The 20,473-nt window shown below is 36.8% G+C and overlaps 1 pseudogene; it reads left to right on the forward strand.

The window, feature by feature from the left end:
• LOC113601506 (uncharacterized) overlaps positions 1–20,473 on the forward strand; it is an 85,790-nt pseudogene that overhangs the window by 48,186 nt on the left and 17,131 nt on the right.

Here is a 20,473-nt window from a genome sequence, read left to right on the forward strand (position 1 = left end):
ATCCATCAAGAAGAACTAACAATTATAAATGTCTATGCGCTGAATACGGGAGCCCCCAAATATATAAAACAATTAATCACAAACATAAGCAACCTTATTGATAAGAGTGTAGTAATTGCAGGGAACTTTAACACCCCACTCACAGCAATGGATAGATCATCTAGACACATGGTCAATAAAGAAACAAGGGCCCCGAATGATACATTGGATCAGATGGACTTGACAGATATATTTAGAATTCTGCATCCCAAAGCAACAGAATATACTTTCTTCTCCAGTGCACATGGAACATTCTCCCAGATAGATCATATACTGGGTCACAAAACAGCCCTTCATAAGTATACAAGAATTGAGATCATACCATGCATACTTTCAGACCACAATACTATGAAGCTTCAAATCAACCACAGGAAAAAGTCTGGAAAACCTCCAAAAGCATGAGGTTAAAGAACACCCTACTAAAGAATGAATGGGTCAACCAGGCAATTCGAGAAGAAATAAAAAATATATGGAAACAAATGAAAATGAAAATACAACAATCCAAAGGCTCTGGGATGCAGCAAAGGCAGTCTTGAGAGGAAAATACATCGCAATCCAGGCCTATCTCAAGAAACAAGAAAAATCCCAAATACAAAATCTAACAGCACACCTAAAGGAAATAGAAGCAGAACAGCAAAGACACCCCAAACCCAGCAGAAGAAGAGAAATAATAAAGATCAGAGCAGAAATAAACAATATAGAATCTACAAAAAATGTAGAGCAAATCAATGAAACCAAGAGTTGGTTCTTTGAAAAAATAAACAAAATGGATAAACGTCTAGCCAGGCTTCGCAAAAACAAAAAGGGAGATGACCCAAATAGATAAAATCATGAATGAAAATGGAATTATTACAACCAATCCCTCAGAAATACAAGCAATTATCAGCGAATACTATGAAAAATTATTTGCCAACAAACTGGACAACCTGGAAGAAATGGACAAATTCCTAAACACCCACACACTTCCAAAACTCAAACAGGAGGAAATAGAAATCTTGAACACACCCATAACCAGCGAAGAAATTGAATCAGTTATCAAAAATCTCCCAACAAATAAGAGTCCAGGACCAGATGACTTCCCTGGGAAATTCTACCAGACATTTAAAGATAATACCTATCGGGGCGCCTGGGTGGCGCAATCGGTTAAGCGTCCGACTTCAGCCAGGTCACGATCTCGCGGTCTGCGAGTTCGAGCCCCGCGTCGGGCTCTGGGCTGATGGCTCAGAGCCTGGAGCCTGTTTCCGATTCTGTGTCTCCCTCTCTCTCTGCCCCTCCCCCGTTCATGCTCTGTCTCTCTCTGTCCCAAAAATAAATAAACGTTGAAAAAAAAATTAAAAAAAAAAAAAAAAGATAATACCTATCCTTCTCAAGATATTCCAAAAAATGGAAAGGGAAGGAAAACTTCCAGATTCGTTCTATGAAGCTAGCATTACTTTGATTCCTAAACCAGACAGAGATCCAGTAAAAAAGGAGAACTACAGGCCAATATCCTTGATGAATATGGATGCAAAAATTCTCAATAAGATACTAGCAAATCGAATTCAACAGCTTATAAAAAGAATTATTCACCATGATCAAGTGGGATTCATTCCTGGGATGCAGGGCTGGTTCAACATTCGCAAATCAATGTGATACATCACATTAATAAAAGAAAAGATAAGAATCATATGATCCTGTCATTCGATGCAGAAAAAGCATTTGACAAATTCAGCATCCTTTCTTAATAAAAACCCTTGAGAAAGTCGGGGTAGAAGAAACATACTTAAACATCATACAAGTCATTTATGAAAAGCCCACAGCTAATATCAACCTCAATGGTGAAAAACTGAGAGCTTTCCCCCTGAGATCAGGAACACGACAGGGATGTCCATTCTCACTGCTGTTGTTTAACATAGTGTTGGAAGTGCTAGCATCAGCAGTTAGACAACAAAAGAAAATCAAAGGCATCAAAATTGGCAAAGATGAAGTCAAGCTTTCACTTTTTGCAGTTGACATGATATAATACATGGAAAATCCGATAGACTCCACAAAAAGTCTGCTAGAACTGATACACGAATTCAGCAAAGTTTCAGGATACAAAATCAATGTACAGAAATCAGTTGCATTCTTAAACACTAATAATGAAGCAACAGAAAGACAAATAAAGAAACTGATCCCATTCACAGGTGCACCAAGAAGCATAAAATACCTAGGAATAAATCTAACCAAAGATGTACAAGATCTGTACGCTGAAAACTATAGAAAGCTTATGAAGGAAATTGAAGAAGATATAAAGAAATGGAAAAACATTCTGTGTTCATGGGTAGGGAGAATAAATATTGTCAAAATGTCAATCCTACCTACACATTCAATGCAATCCCAATCAAAATTGCACCAGTATTCTTCTCAAAGCTAGACAAGCAATCCTAAAATTCATATGGAACCACAAAAGGCCCAGAATAGCCAAAGTAATTTTGAACAAGACCAAAGCAGGAGGCATCACAATCCCAGACTTTAGCCTCTACTACAAAGCTGTCATCATCAAGACAGCATGGTATTGGCACAAAAAAGACACATAGACCAATGGAAGAGAATAGAAACCCCAGAACTAGAACCACAAAAGTATGGCCAACTAATCGTTGACAAAGCAGAAAAAAATATCCAATGGAAAAAAGACAGTCTCTTTAACAAATGGTGCTGGGAGAACTGGACAGCAACATGCAGAAGAATGAAACTAGACCACTTTCTTACACCATTCACAAAAATTACCTCAAAATGGATAAGGACCTGAATGTGAGACAGGACACCATCAAAACACTAGAGGAGAAAGCAGGAAAAGACCTCTCTGACCTCAGCCGCAGCAATTTCTTACTTGACACATCCCCAAAGGCAAGGGCATTAAAAGCAAAAATGAACTATTGGGACCTCATGAATATAAAAAGCTTCTGCACAGCAAAGGAAACAATCAACAAAACTAAAAGGCAACCAACGGAATGGGAAAAGATATTTGCAAATGACATACCGGACAAAGGGCTAGTATCCAAAATCTATAAAGAGCTCACCAAACTCCACACCCGAAAAACAAATAACCCAGTGAAGAAATGGGCAGAAAACATGAATAGACACTTCTCTAAAGAAGACATCCAGATGGCCCACAGGCACATGAAAAGATGCTCAACGTCGCTCCTCATCAGGGAAATACAAATCAAAACCACACTCAGATATCACCTCACGCCAGTCAGAGTGGCCAAAATGAACAAATCAGGAGACTATAGATGCTGGAGAGGATGTGGAGAAACGGGAACCCTCTTGCACTGTTGGTGGGAATGCAAACTGGTGCAGCCACTCTGGATAACAGTGTGGAGTTCCTCAAAAAATTAAAAATAGACCTACCCTATGACCCAGCAATAGCACTGCTAGGAATTTACCCAAGGGATACAGGAGTACTGATGCAGAGGGGCACTTGTACCCCAATGTTTATAGCAGCACTCTCAACAATAGCCAAATTGTGGAAAAAGCCTAAATGTCCATCAACTGATGAATGGATAAAGAAATTGTGGTTTATATATACAATGGAGTACTACGTGGCAACGAGAAAGAATGAAATATGGCCCTTTGTAGCAACATGGATGGAACTGGAGAGTGTTATGCTAAGTGAAATAAGCCATACAGAGAAAGACAGATACCGTATGTTTTCACTCTTTTGTGGATGCTGAGAAACTTAACAGAAACCCATGGGGGAGGGGAAGGAAAAAAAAGAAAAAAAAAGAGGTTAGAGTGGGAGAGAGCCAAAGCATAAGAGACTTTTAAAAACTGAGAACAAACTGAGGGTTGATGGGGGATGGGAGGGAGGGGAGGGTAGGTGATGGGCATTGAAGTGGGCATCTTTTGGGATGAGCACTGGGTGTTGTATGGAAACTAATTTGACAATAAATTTCATATAAAAATTAAATGAATAAATAAAATAAATATACATAGTTCCTAACACAGTACTCAGCACATGATATTTAATAAATGTTTATTAAAATACTATATTATGTTTAAGACTAATTTGTGTCATATTTTAGATGGTTCTTGTAATCAACCTGGTGTTTTAAATGCATCAAATAGGCAAATTTCTACAGAAAGTAATATTTATATTCATGGGGGGTCAACAATATCTTATTAATATACTCGGACTTACATACTACCCCACTTTCCTATGTATTACCTGATTTGTAATGATTTTTTGTTTCTTATGTATCAGTATACATATAAATATACAAATATACAAATAAATAAGAATTCTTTTAAAAAGTTAAACATTATACAGAGTTCCAAACTTAGCCTACTTGTTTCAATTACATTTTTTTCAAATTATTTAAAGAAAATATGAATGTCAACAAATAGAAAGATACTAAGCATGAAATACGTAGTATCAGTTATTTGGAAAATTTAGAAAGGGCATTGTTCTGCTTTCTTTAGGAGGTGGAAACGAGCATGCTGGAGAATGTGTTGGTGTCTACCCTGGGAGACAGGTAGGGAAGCTAAAGAGGCTTGGCAATAAATTGTACCTCCAGGAGGCTAAAGAAGTGTTGGGGGTCTGAGTTTGGCTTTTTATTTTTCTTTCTCTATCTGGCTCATTTCACTTAATATAGTGTTCTTGAGGTCTATCCATATTATCACAAATGGCAGAATTTCCTTTTTTTTTTTTAATATTTATTTTTGGGAGAGCACACGCAGTGGAGGAGCAGAGAGAGGGGTACAGAGGATCAAAAATGGGCTCTGTACTGACATACTGACAGCAGTGAACCAGATGTGGGGCTCGAAATCACAAACACGAGATCATAACCTGAGCCAAAGTTGAATGCTCAACCAACCGAGCCACCCAAGTGCCCCAGAATTTCCTTCTTTCTTACGGCTCATTTATATATATATAACCACACCTTTAAAAAAAATTTTTTAATGTTTATTTTTCGAGAGAGACAGAGACAGAATGCAAGTGGGTTAGGGGCAGAGAGAGAGGGAGACACAGAATCCGAAGCAGGCTCCAGGCTCCGAGCTGTCAGCACAGAGCCTGACGCAGGGCTCAAACTCAAGAGCTGTGAGATCATGACCTGAGCCGAAGTCGGACACTCAACCGACTGAGCCACCCAGGCACCCCTCACACCTTTTTTAATCCATTCATTCATCAATGGGTATTTAGGTTGTTTCCATATCCTGGATATTGGAAAAATCCCACAATAACTAATTCTATTGTGGTTATCATTTTGCAATATATTCATGTATCAAATCATCATGTTTCTCACTTAAAACTTACACATTAAATGTCAATTATATCTCAGTACAGCTGGGGGCATGGTGAATAAGTGCTAGAGGCTCACTGAGCAACTATAGGAGATAGAACTCCTTCCCCTACTCTGATTTGGATGCTTTGAAAAACTGCGATAGATGCTGTCATAGTGGAAGAACACTAAATACAAATGGGTGTAAGAAGTACTGTAATTAATTGAAGGTCACAATGAATTTAGAGTTGGAGTCAACTGAGATGTCATCACCACAGGAAAATAATGCTTCAAAGGGATATGAAGTTTTATAAATTTTAAAATATAAATCAGCAGGTAATTTGTTCTAGAAGTCCAATACAAAATTTCCATCAAAATAGAAAAGGAGAAAAGCTTTACCACTATAAATTCATGTATGCTGTATTTCTCCTCCACTCAATGTTTAGTCTTGCAGTTGTTGCTACCTGAGAATCCTATATTCATAAGTCCTTTAGGAAAAGGCAAAATGGTGAGGTCAGGGGGGAAAGTGTCCATGTTGCCACACTCCATGGGGACAATTACATGCATAAAGCCAAATTTGTTTGCCCAGCTGTGCTGCTGGGGAGTAGGTGGGCCTCATGTTCTCCCCTCTATTCCAAGTCAGAATGTTAAGCCCACCCCTTAGGTAAAGTTTCTTCACTTAAGACCTCAGATAGTCTTAGGCTCCCCTAAGTTTCACTTCAAAATGGAGCAAACAGAGCCACATCAGGGCCCAGGCAGGCACCATCTGTGCAGAATGGTCCAGACTACACACACAATTCAATTCCCCTAATTTGGTGCACCTTTCCTTGGCTGCAATAACTTGCCTGGTACTTATGATACTTGTTTAAAATCAACTCTCCAATTCTAGGACATCTAGGGGAATATTAGACACTAACCAACAATAAATAATCATAAAACACCCCTGGATTGTGTGGAATAAAGTCAGGTTTTAAGAAAAAGAGTCATAAACTACATCTTAAGTCTAAAAGCATTTGCTTAGGATTCTGAGAATTTTTACAAATAAATTTTTATTAAAATGTCCCTTAAAAATAAATAATCATGTCTATAATTTTTTGTATTTTGGAAATCCCAATCCATTGACATCAATAGAATTTTTTAGTTGAAAGAAAATGGAGTAAACAGTGCAAGCATAATAATGATGCATAAACCAATGGATTCTAATATTACCTTACTGACTTTGCCTTAAAATGAAATTTTTTTCATTGATATATTTGAACTTTGATTAATCACTAGCAATTGTTTGGTCAATATGGTGACACTCCTTACTTTCAAATCACCAATTCCAAATAAACAAATTTCTTTTAAATTGGGTTCATAATCATAAATTTTCTTCCCTACAAGAACTAAATTACTCAACCACAAATATTACTTGAGTATTTATTTTGTCCACATTACAGAAAAAGACAGTGTATGGGATACACAGATATTTGTAATTCTTCCTCTCAAATACTTTATAATACTGATGAGGAGATAAGTCATACACAAGAATGACAGGTATAGATATAAAAAGTCAGTATCCATGAAATGGCCCCAACAGGAAGGGCTTAGGAGAATCAAAAGTGAGAGGAATACCCATGTACAGTGGTATGAAGAAAAGTCTCCTGGAGGAAATGGACCGAGAGCTGTATAAGAGGGAGCCATGAAGAGTTTAACAAATGGAAAAACATATGCTTTCTTGAGTGTGAAGGTGATGCTAAAGAAAGGGAGATCAATGACTATCCTCTACACCAAGAGCTAGCTTTTAAATTGTTAATGGTTGTATGTAGCTTCATAATGTACTGACTTTGATTTTAATCAATTTAAATTTTATTTTAATACAATTTCTCATATAAAGAATTTCCATTCTGATCTCATCTTCCTAGATATTCTACATAGCTTCTTTCTTAGCCAGTATCCATATTTCTATAATTCCTATGACTAGAACTAATCATTCTCAAGAGTTCTCTTAATTCTGCAGGATCCTATAATCATATGATCTTTTTCAGAGTTCCCGGATGATGTTTTAGTCTCCATCTTTTTTATCTTTTATAGCCTGTTTTACTATTAGAACTATATCCAACAAGCCCCATTGTGTCTCTGTTAAACATAAACGAGAAATAGAAGACTGGAGATACCACCAAAACATAGTTTGCAGAATTTTTTTTGAAAATATGGTGATGTTATAGATGAAGATTCAATTTTGGATATAAAAATCCTAAAGCTCCCAGGATATCCTTGTCAGAACCACAAATGATCCTGTATCTAAATTTTCACAATTGGTGAGTAGAGCACACTCTGCTGGACAGAACTCTGAAATAGAGGGTAATTGTCCTTCATGGTTCCTGTTTGCCTCTTAGTCTTCCTACTCACCTCCACGTTCCCTTTGCTGTTTTAGAACCAAGCATTTTTTCCCTTTATTATTCTAACCCATTCTCTCTCTCTTTCCCTCTTTCTCTCCCTCTCTCTCTCCCTCCTGTCATACAGAACAGAAATTCTAGATATTGTTCCATGTGAGATTATGTTCCATGTGAGATGATGTGAGATTTTAGGGACCTAATATGCTGTCCCCAGTGAATATTTCCACTTTAAGAGAGGACCATAGCAAAGTCACATAAGAGGTGAGGGCTTTATTTTTAGAGAGAGATAAGGAGGTTTTCAGTGATCATAGCAGGAATTATCTTCTTAGCACACCTCTTATTTCCCCTTTAGGCAGTGAGCTGGTCTATCTCTTCTAATGAATGAGTGGTGGTAGCAGTAATAAAAATAATAGCTAATGCATTGATGTTTATTAATATTAATAGGCTAACATGCATTGCACACAGATTTTTGCATGGATTGTCATGTAATCCCCATTATTATTACCCATTTAAAGATGAAAACATTGAAACATACAGAACTGAAAAATTCTCCCAAAGACCTGGGACTCAAATAGAGAAAGCGTAAACAACTAGGCCATGACTGCTAAGAATTAGTGGCCACCGACCCACAGGAAAAAGTAACCAGCCAATGGGCACATGTGATGCATGGCTCTGGGCCTTTGTCTTTGGCCAAATCCATCAGAGGTATCCTATTCTTTTCTCTGACTTCTTGTCCCACCCTGGGCCAGGCTCTGCCTTCACACTTAGTTTTTCCAGCTGCCCGAGGCTGAACACCACTACAGTTTACCCCTCTTCCTACTTTTCTTACTCCTTTCCCTGCACCAGCTCAGCTACTCAAAAAGGAAACAAAGTAAGTGGCATAGTCCTCATGTCCTGTGAGATTCCAGGTGAGAGTTGGTTAGTCTAATTAACCATTATTGGTGCTCCAACTGCAACCACTTTAAACTTTCATACTTAACCATAACTGTTTTCTGTTACACAAGTGTTCAAAATGTGAAAGTTTCTGAAAAGTATAAACAGTGCTTTCAGAGAGCAATTTGTTTTGGAATCCAGGTTCACAGACTTTAAAGCTAGGAAAGATCTCAGGGGTCACCTGGAATTACCTCCTCACCATAGAGCCCAGGGAGCTCTAGTGACCTGGCTGCAGTTTCACAGTTAGTTCATTCCAACAATAGGACACAGATTTTCTGACTTCCCTTCAGCAAAAATTTGTTCAGCAGAAATTTATATATATTTTATATTTTTTTATATATCAGGTATTGAGGGTACAAAAGGAACATAAAATCTAGTGCTCTGTCTACTCATGTGTCTTGGTTACAGTCAGGTTGTAAACATTTTATGCTGAGAGCATCCTTGGCTGATAAAAAAAAAAAAAAAAAAAGGTGATGTCTCCAGAGTCACAGCAAGAAAGTTCATTGAAAAGAGCAATGTTTCTCTTTCCTTTAAAAGAGAGTTAGCTTTTAATATGAACTGTTGGAGCAGGCAAAGGCTTCATGAAATATTTATTCATATATTCATAAGATAATCCAAACCCCCTTATTTTATCAGTGAAACCATCAGGAATCAGTGAAGCTACCTGGTTTTATGTTCTTTCCACCATACCTGTACCTTCTACCTTCTTCTGGTTAGAAGCAAAACAAATTTTTCAAAAAGAAAGAGTATGACATCCCAAGATGCTATGCCTTCCCAATCACAGAAATTTTTTTGCAATTTCCATCTGGGGAAGAAGGATGAATCAGAAGAGAAATAGGCATAAGGACTCTGCATACCTTCCTCCAACAATTTTTTTATGTTGGTTGAGAAAGGAAAGAAATGAAAAGACAGAAACAGTTTTAAGAACCACTACCTAAGCAAATGGCAGGCGTGATACCATCTAGATGGTTTCTGCTGGCAACATTAAGTAGTTACATGATCTTTTGACCCAGCATTAGATGTTTTCTCTGAGCTGTGGAAAATCTAACACAACCCTGACTTGAAGATAAAGATTAAAGATGGAAAGGTTTTCTAGCCCCCATGGTCAATGCTGACACCCAAGGATAATAATGCTACAATGACTATTTTCTTTCTTTCTTTTTTTTTTTTTTTGAGAACAAAAACCTGCAACAGGTCAAATTCTTTTTGTGCTTTATTTTCTAAACATGCAGCTAGTCCTATATTCTGATACTGTTTTCTATATAGCATTATCACTATTTCTTGCCTCCTCCTTGAAAACTGACTATTCATTATTTGCCGGTATTTGGAGACCAAATTTCAAACAATGTGGAATGTACTCCACTGACATACATTTGACAATCCCCTGACTCTCAAAGATGCTCCACAGTGGAAACATAACTGTTACTGAGGGGTTAAAGTCAGTCTCGAGTCATTTCTCAGGCTTTGTGATATGCAGGAGAGCCTAAACGAAAGCATGAATAATGTTTTTTAATATACCAAAGGCTGACTGCCTTAAGTTGTTTTTCTCCCTGCTTGAACCAAAGCACAATAGAAGTTAAGTGTTTTATGCAATTCAAAATCCATTTCAAGACAAATGCCAACACTAAATTATGAATACTTTAAATAATGAAAATATGCATAAAAATATCACATTTTTAATGCCCACAAAAGTAGTAAATATTGGATAAAAAATAGACCCCTTCCAAACTATGAATATTCTGGAAAATAATTTAGTAATGAGTATGGAGACAGTTACTTAGCATGGAAGTGCCCGTTAGAGTGACCATATCAAAGACTGGCTTTATATTTAGATTGTGAAGATGGCTCTCTCTTGTGATTGCTTTCTTTAAAAATATCTATTGAACACCGTGTGCCAGTCACTTTCATATGAGGAGACTAGATCTAATATTTATTGAGCACCCACTATGTACCAGGAACTCTACATATTGACTTCACTAAATCCTCATGACAATTCTTTGAGCCAGATATTGGTTTGAGTCATGTGAAATTTCCATTTTCATAGGTCAAAAAGGCCGAATATTAGAAAATTCTTAGAGTCTGACCTGAATGTTAATATTTTTATTTTATACGTGGTTCACAGAAAATAATTAAGTTAAAGTTTATATACCAAATACATGGAAGTGTTGGGACTTCAAACCAGACTCTTATCACCCAACTACATTTGACTTTACCTTAAAAATTGTTATTAGGCTGAAAGGATCCCACAGCCCTCCAAACTATAAATCAACTGCCCCACTCCTATCCAAGCCAAAACACCTGAATGGTTTGTGTCTTGTCTTCAGTTTACAGATTTGATTATATTAAAATCCTAATTTCTCTACACACCTATTGCCCTTATTTCATTAGCTTCATTATGACTATAGTCATTGTATTTTCTGAACCAAACTTTGGACCATGTGATCAGAGAGAAACACAGATATTTATGAGGAAAAGGATATAAAATAATTATGATTGATTCCACTGAGAAATTCTGGAAGAATGCTCTTTACAAACACATCACTTGCACACACTGTAGTTTAACTGTTTTGTAGGTGGCTCGCACATTCTACTTGTGGCTCCCTTAGGGCAGGTTTTATTTTACTGCTATTTGTGGAACACCTGTAATTTTGTACACAAAAACACTAGAGCACTTCTAGTGGTAGACAGAGGCAATTGGGAGCATGTTGGCAAGCAGGGTGCTAGACAGTAGGACTAAGACATTCTCCTTTCTTTCAAAAACTCTGCAGAAGTACTGAGCACTCACGGGACAACTACTTATCAAGTACTTTTGATGCATAAGGTATTTTGTTAGATGATGTATAATATATGCTGTATATGACATGCATAATATCTTCTAAGAAAAGGGAAAGATCTGACCAAGTCTTGAAAGTAAATTAGGCAGAGGATAGTTAAGATCCATGGGTCTCAAACTAGCATGGGTCAATATTTCCTGAAGGGCTTGTTAAAACACAGATTGCTGGGTCCACCCCAGAGTTTCACATTCAGTAGATGTGAGGTGAGGCACAGGAATTTGCATTTCTAACAAATTCCCAAATTGTGCTCATACTGCTGATCTAGCAACCATGCTTTAAGAACCACTCATATGGACCACTGAAGATAGAGGAAGTAGAATGAGCAATACCACAGATGATGGAATCAACATAAGAAGTCTGGCCTGTCTGAAATATAAATATAGCTATTAAGCTGCTCTGACTTGCTCCATCTGAAGACAATCTACCTCACTGCAGCCTGGGGCATTCTCCTAGATGTGCACAACCTTGGCATCTGGCAGAATGAGAGACAGTTGAAATCATTCATCCATCCAAGTTAGAAGCCTTAAGCGAGTATCCAACAGGAGTCACTCCCTTACCTCCTATATTCCTATTGTTTGTCTCTGTAGAGTTCTTTATTAAGGTCAATTGAGTCTTTAGGCCTCCCTGGGGAAAAAAAAATATGTAAGGTACTCAAGGGTCTTGTTGCTTTATAAGACTTTTCAAGAACTCTTACATTGTAATTTAGCCATATAAAGCTAAAAGAAAGCTATAACTTTATTTCACAACTATTCAAAAGCTTGTTTCCAAAAATCTGTAGAAATCAAATTTTCTAATCTCCCCCCCACCTCCAGTAAAGCCAGCCTTTAATCTACTCTGTCACTTTAATCTACTGTGTTTTCCGGTGAACTTTAACTTCAAATGATACAAGACGTTTCTCTCACAATCTCTCACCAGTTACAGGCCTCTGCATATTTAAGCCTCATCTTGTGTTGTTGATTTAAACAAAGTGACAAGTCTGAGGCTTAATTAATATTTTCTAGATTGATTAATGGACCTTGATCCACACACTACAGCTCAGCTAAGACATAGTTGAGCTCATGTTTCATAAAGCACATTCAGTGAGGTAGCACTACTACATGTTATCTCTGTCTTACCAAATTGAATCCATAAAGTAAACAGAGTGACTAATGGGCAACTCTCATAATAGAGACTATATTATCTGATTCAGTGGGGAAAAAAGACCCCCGCAAATAAAACCTTACATCATCAAAAAAGAAATCCTACCTCTATGCATCTTTTTCTATCTATCTACCATCCATCTATTACCCACTCTATGAACAATGATCTTAATTCATAGAGCTCAGTTTTAATTCAGCAAGGACCAAACTAAAAAAAGTTGTCAGGTGTCAAAAAAGCAGTGGACTATCAAGGACAATAAAATGAAAGAATAAAAACAAGAAGGCAGATGACAAAAATTGCCTTACTAAAAAAAGCAAAGAGGAATTGTCATAATATATTTTAAAGGTAATAATAATAATAAAGCTATTAAAAAGTCATTTATACTTTTCCCCTTACAGAGAGACATTAAAAGTTCTGTATAAACATGGGAAAGAGCTTCAGAATTCCCTTTTCCTACAGATGAAAGGACCTACTGCCCAAGGGATTATTTGCATTTTAGAGATAGCCCCTAAGTTTTCACAGAATGTCACAGTGAAACAGAAGGAAGACCTCACTCTTCCAGGGATGTTCTGATTATTTACTTAGGATTATGTCTGCTTTTTAAAAAAATGTAATCACTTATAATGTGGAACACGTCTAAAACAGAATAACTTAGCATTAAAAATATACAGTAAGGAGCATTCTAATTAGTAACTAGAGCTATACATTTCCCCTAAAGACAAAAAAGGATTTAAAAATTTCAGGTTAGCAAAAATGACTCTTCAGTTTGGCCACATATCAGTACATATAAGCACATAATTCTTTGTCCCAAGGTATTTTCTCTTAATTTATTCTATTTATATGACCTACAATAAAGTTGAGTGCAAGCAGATAAGCAAATATATGATTTGCATTTGTGTACAATAAAATGTCAACAATTTAGAATCAACTAAATTAGACTCCCAGAAGTTAACCAGGTTGGGACTGAAGTTTGGACCATCTTTCCAAAATAATTTACTAAGCAAATCAATAGTGCAAACACAATTACAAGACACTTTTTAAGCACATTATTATATTAATTCTTCGTGTGCCAATGATACTCCCAATGGCAAACCAGCCTTATTTATTTTTACAGTTAAGCACAGAACAACCTTCACCAGCACTTGTTAGTTCTCATGCCTATGTGTTTTTAAATTACTCCATGTCTTAAGTGATTTGGGCCTCACAGACAAATCCTACACATGGTGCCTGTGTTTCCTCCCATCATTGTAGGTTTGCCCCCAACCACAACAGGAACATAAGAGCGCTAACGCCTGCTCCCATGGAAATCAGGTGGAAAACTCTGAGTCCAAAAGCAGAGGAAAAGAAGAAACTGGGAGAAGTAAGGAGTCAGACCCCAAAGCAGCCTGTCCTTCAGGAACAGCCATCCTGCACTGACCACCACCCCTCCCAAAGGCTCTCCTACTGAGCTGTGTGTTCATTTCCTAGGACTGCCATAACAAATTATTCCAAGCCACGTGTCTTTAAACAAGAGAAACTTACTCTCTCACAGTTCTGTATGTCAGAAGCCCAAAATCAAGGCTTTCCAGGGCCACATTCTAGAGGAGAAAGCCCTTCCCTTGCCTCTTGCATCCGTGCTGTGGCTCCTGGTGTTCTGTGGTTTGTGACAGCATAGCTCCAGGCCCTGCCTCTGTCTTCACGTGGCCTTCTTCTCTGTGTGTTAGCAGACTGCTTTGTAGCTGACAAAGCTCCCCCATTTGATAGTGATACTCAGTAAATGAGGTGTTAATATTTTCATTTTGCAGAAGAAGTAGCTGAATTCAGAGAGGGCTAAGATTACTTAGCTAGGTAGAAGGAGATTCGAATATTAATCAAACTCAGGTTCAAATCCTATGATATTCCTACCATACCAAGCTATTCCTCTCTTCTCTCACATACATACTGGCTAAAATATTTTCAAGACGTTTTTCCATGGTCAGTGAATTACCACTCATTACCAATATATGGAATATCAAGGATCTTCTTTTATCTAAAAGAACCAATATATTCCTGAAGTGGCTTTGGACAGGTTCTTCAGCTAACCCAGACAGTGGTTCTCAACCATAGATGCACATCAGAATCTCCTGGATGTGGGGCCAAGCCCTGTGTATGTTTAACCCAGTAATTCCGTCCAGGTGCAGCCAGAGTTGAGAACCCTGGGATATGGGATTTTAGACCTTAGTTTACTATTTGATATATTGCACACACACATGCACACAATGACTTTTCATTGTTATGGTTTTCTAAAAGCAAAAGTAGCAATCCCAACAACATCTTTTGTACAAAAAGATAACATTTTTAACCAAACTATTGTGACAATAAAGACACTAGTACAATCCTGACTGTCAGATCTACTGCTGGTCACCAGGAGCCCTGGATACTACTCAGGACATTCTCTCTTCCATAGAGTGTCTAGGCTCTAGGGTCCAATTCTGCGATGAAGATGTCCAGTGCTCCGCTAGGGAGAAGACAGACAGATGTTTTTGTCCCTGATTCTAGCTATTTCATCACTTCTGTGAATGGGTTATTTTAGTAGTTTCTGTAAGCCTAAGGGCTTTTATTCACCATGTCTATAATTACAAATCAATCCAGTTGCCCAAAAAGCAAATGTTTGTAGTATTAGTTCTGAAGAAACATTTATCCGGTGCTCTTAATAAAACAACAGTTTAACTACAGTGAGCAGTGTTCAGAGACACCTGTCCAGTAGGCATAATACCAGTTTCACAGTGTGGGTTGTCAGTGTCCATCAAAGTTATGGTATCCCATGCCAGCAAAACATTATAGAGTAACTCAGCTATAAAGTATTCAGTCATTTAAAAAAACAAAAGCAAAAAGCAAAAAACAAGAAGGTCCTGCCATTTGCAAAAATGTGGATGGACCTTGAGGGCATTATGCTAAGTGAAATAAGTCAGAGATAACAAATACATATGATCTCACTTATACGTGGGATCTAAAAAAGACAAAACTCATAGAAAAGGAGATTAGACTCATGGTTACAAAAGGTGGGGAATGGGGGAGGGGGAATTAATTGGAGGAAGGTGGTCAAAAGGTATAAATTTCCACTTATAAGATAAATAAGTACTAGGGATATAACGTACAGCATGGTGACTATAGCTAACACTGCTGTAGGCTACATGGGAACACTGTTAAGAGAGTAAGTCCTAAGAATTCTCATCACAAGGAAAAAAATTTTTGCTTTTTTTACATTCTCTTTTTATTGTATCTGTATGAGGTGACGGGTGTTAACTAAACCTACTGTGATAATCATTTCACAATACGTGTAAATCAAACCATTATGCTGCACAGCTTAAACTTACACAGTGCTGTATGTCAGTTCTATGTCAATAAAACTGGAAATTTTTTTAAATTTTTTAAAAATAAGATAAAAAAAAAAAAAGAATTTCACAAGAAGACAGGTGGCCTAAAGGCCAAGTGGTATGCTCCTGAATAGATGGATAGGAGGACAGCTACAGCAGCATTTCTTGAACTGGAGTCCATACCCTCACATCTCACCCTCACTAAAAAATTATGTACAAAAAGCTGAATGCGAAATTCAGTTCAGTTTGTACACATCAGAATTTTTCAGGGAACAATGCCTATGTAGATTTATCAGATTCTCAGAGGGGTTTGTCACTCCAAAAATGACTTGGAATCACTGTTATCAAAGAATACACAGTCTGTATGTTTTCCTATAAATTCCTTTTCTCTCAAATGAGATTTGACAGTCCTTTGTTCACTCACATGGCCTTATCCCCCAGTGTAGATCCTTGCATGACACAAGCTTTCAATAAATCTGTACAGGGTAAATGAAAGTTGAACAGGAGAGAGTGTGTGTTCACATTGGCTGAAAGGACCTGGAAGTGATGCCTTCTCTGTGGCTTTAACAATCGCCTGGCCTGAGGATAGTTGAAGACCCTGCCAAAGAGGTCTTGAATAGAAGGGGAGTAAGAAAGTGTCCAAAGGCAAGGCCCAAACTCTCCCCGGAAGTTATTTGTAAATATCTCCAGTACTTAGATAAATGAATGATCAAGGGCTCAAAGTTCCTCACCATACATCAAGATTACCATAATTTTAGTGGCATTTATATCGCTTGCCTACAGAAGTATGCCAGCCTATCAAATTATGTATGTGTGTTCGATGGCAATGGATGGCAATATTGATATACATTTTCCTCTTAAATGGACTGATCACTCATTTAGCTGTCATCTCACATCTGCCACTGAAAACAGAGAAGACAAATTGAGTCCATTTTTCAAATTCGGCAGAGTTATTTATTTTGTTAGGCATAACATATTCATCTCTGCTAGTTTTCGTATGGCAGCAAGAGAGTCAAGCCATCCAGTTGTAAAACTAATTAACAGAAACAACCTTTGAATTACTAAGTCTCATGTTGCTGACAGATTATCACAGGAGTACTGAGTTGTAAAAATTATTATTAAAATAAATCCAGGTTTTCATTTTATTATAGGAAAGGGATTTCTAACCAAAAATTCTTTTTTAACTGAGGTAAAACTGGTATATAACATTTTATTAGTTTCAGGTGTACAACATAATAATTTGATACTTGCATGCATTACAAAGTGATCACCATAGTAGTTACCATCCATCACCATTGACCCCTTCACCTTTTTTACCCATCCTTTAACCTCCTTCCCCTCTGATAACCAGCACCCCCCATTCTGTTCTCTGCATCTATGAGTTTTATTTTGTTTGGCCACTTGTTTTGTTTTTTAGATTTCACATACAAGTGAAATCATACAGTATTTGTCTTCGTCTGACATTTTCACTTAACTTTAGTGTCCCCAAGGTCTATACGTGTTGTCGCAAATTTCAAGACTCCCTTCTTTTTTTGTGGCTTAGTACTCCATTGTACGTATATACAACATCTTCTTTATCCATTCATCCACTGATAGACACTTAGGTTGTATACGTATCTTAATCAAAAATTCTTTGTTGTTATTTGGCAAGGGGAACTTGCAGTATTTTTCACTTTGTAGTTTTTCTCATGTGTCAAATAACATCAGAAAAGACGTCATTTTGGTGTTCTGCTCAGAAAAGAATAAACTCTGAATAAAAAGAAAGAAAATGATAACTTCTAAATAACCTATACCTGTTCAAGAATATAGATACCCCCATGGTGATGTGACTGGGGAAATTTTCATACAGTTAAGATTTTAAAAATGAATCTAAAGATTATCCTTGAAACATGAATTCTCACCTTCTTTCATGATTTTTTTCCTCCACCTGTTTTCCTTCCAAATGAAAACTCTATTTAGGGTTCTTCTCTTTGCATCAGAAAGCAGTTTCTACAGGAGCACCATATTGATTTCTCCTTAAAGATCAGAATCCTCTGTTGCTCAAAAACCACTAAATATGTTTACCTCAGAAAATGGAGAATGGGGTCTATTTTGTCGTCTCCATTTAAAAGCACTAAAGAGACAGACAAAACATGAACTCCCTGAAGACCACTTCAATATGTACTGCTCAGTCACGTGTATCTCTTTCAAAATGCTTTTTTTTTAGTGCCCCTTATTCTCTCCTTTCACAAAAAATGATTTTGTACAAAGCTATTATAAAGTGATTTGTTCATTGAAAAATTGCTTGAGGAACAGTATTTTATATATGCTAAGAAATAACCAGCCAAGTTACTCCACAGTCAGTTTCTAAAACACCTCCAGTCTACCAAGGGCAGAACTACAGGAAACTCAGTGAATATTATTTTTGGTACATTAATAAGCATTGTAGAGCCATGTCCAGCCCAAGGATGATTCCTGGAAATTAAGTGTATAATTTTCTTGCCCTAAAGAAACACAATTCACAGAAAGCTCTGAGATAAACATGCATCATAAACACCGGGTCCCATACCACAATTGCACAATTCAACCCACCCACCTCACCCTAATGCCAGCCCTGTGTGAACCTGCCTTTATTTAACATACTGATACTTTGTACATTGTAGTTTTCTGTGTTAATTTTGATTTTTAAAATATTGTCATCTGAGTAACTATGCTAGTGGTGACAGTAGCATAACATGCATACTTGTTAAATCGCTATGCTGTACGCCTGAAACTCATGTAACATTTTGCGTCAGCTATACTTCCATTATATATATATATAAATACAATAATATATTTGAATATAAAATAAATAATATATTTAAATAAAATTTATTTATTTATTTATTTATTTATCTATCTATCTTCATTACTGAGTTTTCTGGCCTGCCTTTAAGTCTTGCACTTAAGCAAGTACTGCACTCACCAAATGGTCCCAGCCCCAACCATGACCTCTACAGGGTCAGCCCTGAATTTCTCTGCCAGAGTGAAGGATCATGTATAATGTGGATGGTTCTTTAAAATAAAGAATAACTTCAGGGTGCCTGGGTGCCACAGTCAATTAAGTGTTCGACTCTTGATCTCAGCTCAGGTCAGGATCTCACGGTTCTTGAGTTCAAGTCCACATGGGGCTGTGCGCTGATGGCACAGAGCCTGCATGAGATTCTGTCTCTCCTTCTCTCTGCTCCTCTTCCCAGCCTTGTACTTACTCTCTCTCAAAGTAAATTTAAAAACTTAAAAATAAATAAATAAAATAAAATATAGAATAACTTCTATTGTTTTTCTTCCTACAACTGTACCAATACATATCCATTGTGTTTACTTAGGAAAAAAAAAGAAAAGAAAGTGAAAACATCCTTAGTCCCTCCACTTAGCAATAACCACTGTTAATAACCTGCTGTATATCTTTCTAGACTGATTTTTATGTTTATGTTAATATGATAGATGATATATAAAAACTGAATATTTAAAAGGCATGATTATATAACAATTTTCCAGATTAGCCATGATTTAAAAGAAATGGCATCATTTCACTTTTTACAAATTCACTAATATATTTATTTTTTTTAAATACAGTCTCTCTGTGAATGTGGAGGATTTCAGTGTCTATGTACATCAGGCTTTCCTCAGCATTACAAGCAGCTTTCAATTAAACTTTTAACAGTAAGAAGGAGTAGGCACCTAAGTTGTTACAATTAAAGTAAGACTCCTGTCCTCAAATGAAAGTATAATCAAATGGGAGATAATGTCATGTATCCGAATTCATAAATCAGAAACTGATGCAGTGCCCCAAGTAAATGCTACAAACAGCAAGTTCCAAGACTCATTTAAAAGCATAATGATAGTGCTCGCTTCGGCAGCACATATACTAAAAGCATAACGATAATCTCTCTCTCTTTCTTTCTCTCTCTCTTGTTGTCTATATCTAAATACATCTCTATTTATCCACTTATCTATCTATACACTTAATCCATAAGTGCTTAACTACAAGTGTTATCACTCCCACTAATATTCCTATCACAAGCATAGTCAATAACATTATGAATTCTGATATCAGAGAGCCCAGGTTTGACACCAAATGTGTATTTTTGGGAAAGTTACAAGAGTGCTTTAATCCTAAATGTTCACATCTGTTAAGTATCATAAAAATACCTATCTTTATGAGGTTGCTGCAAGAATTAAATAAAATAATCTTTATAAATGCTTACCATAATATGTACCATGAGTAGGCATTCTATGCACCTAAATTGTTATAATTGAAGTAAGACTTCTATCCTCAAAGGAAAGCATAAATGGGAGGAAAAACCATATATTCAAATAATAGAAATGTAGTAATGTAATGTGATAAAAAAAAATATATGGCTAAAAATAAGGGGAGTCAACCTTTGGCTCAGAATTTTAAATTCATGTTGTTAAATGGGCTTACTTTATAATCATTGTCTGTTTATGGAAGAACGCTTTAAGTATTAAGCAATATAATAGCCAAAAGAAAATTAATACAGAAAAAAAAACACATAAAATGCCTTCTTAGCTACTTTAGCTTTCCTTTTTCA

This window comes from Acinonyx jubatus, chromosome B3 (assembly GCF_027475565.1).
Source record: "Acinonyx jubatus isolate Ajub_Pintada_27869175 chromosome B3, VMU_Ajub_asm_v1.0, whole genome shotgun sequence".
Lineage (NCBI taxonomy): Eukaryota > Metazoa > Chordata > Mammalia > Carnivora > Felidae > Acinonyx > Acinonyx jubatus.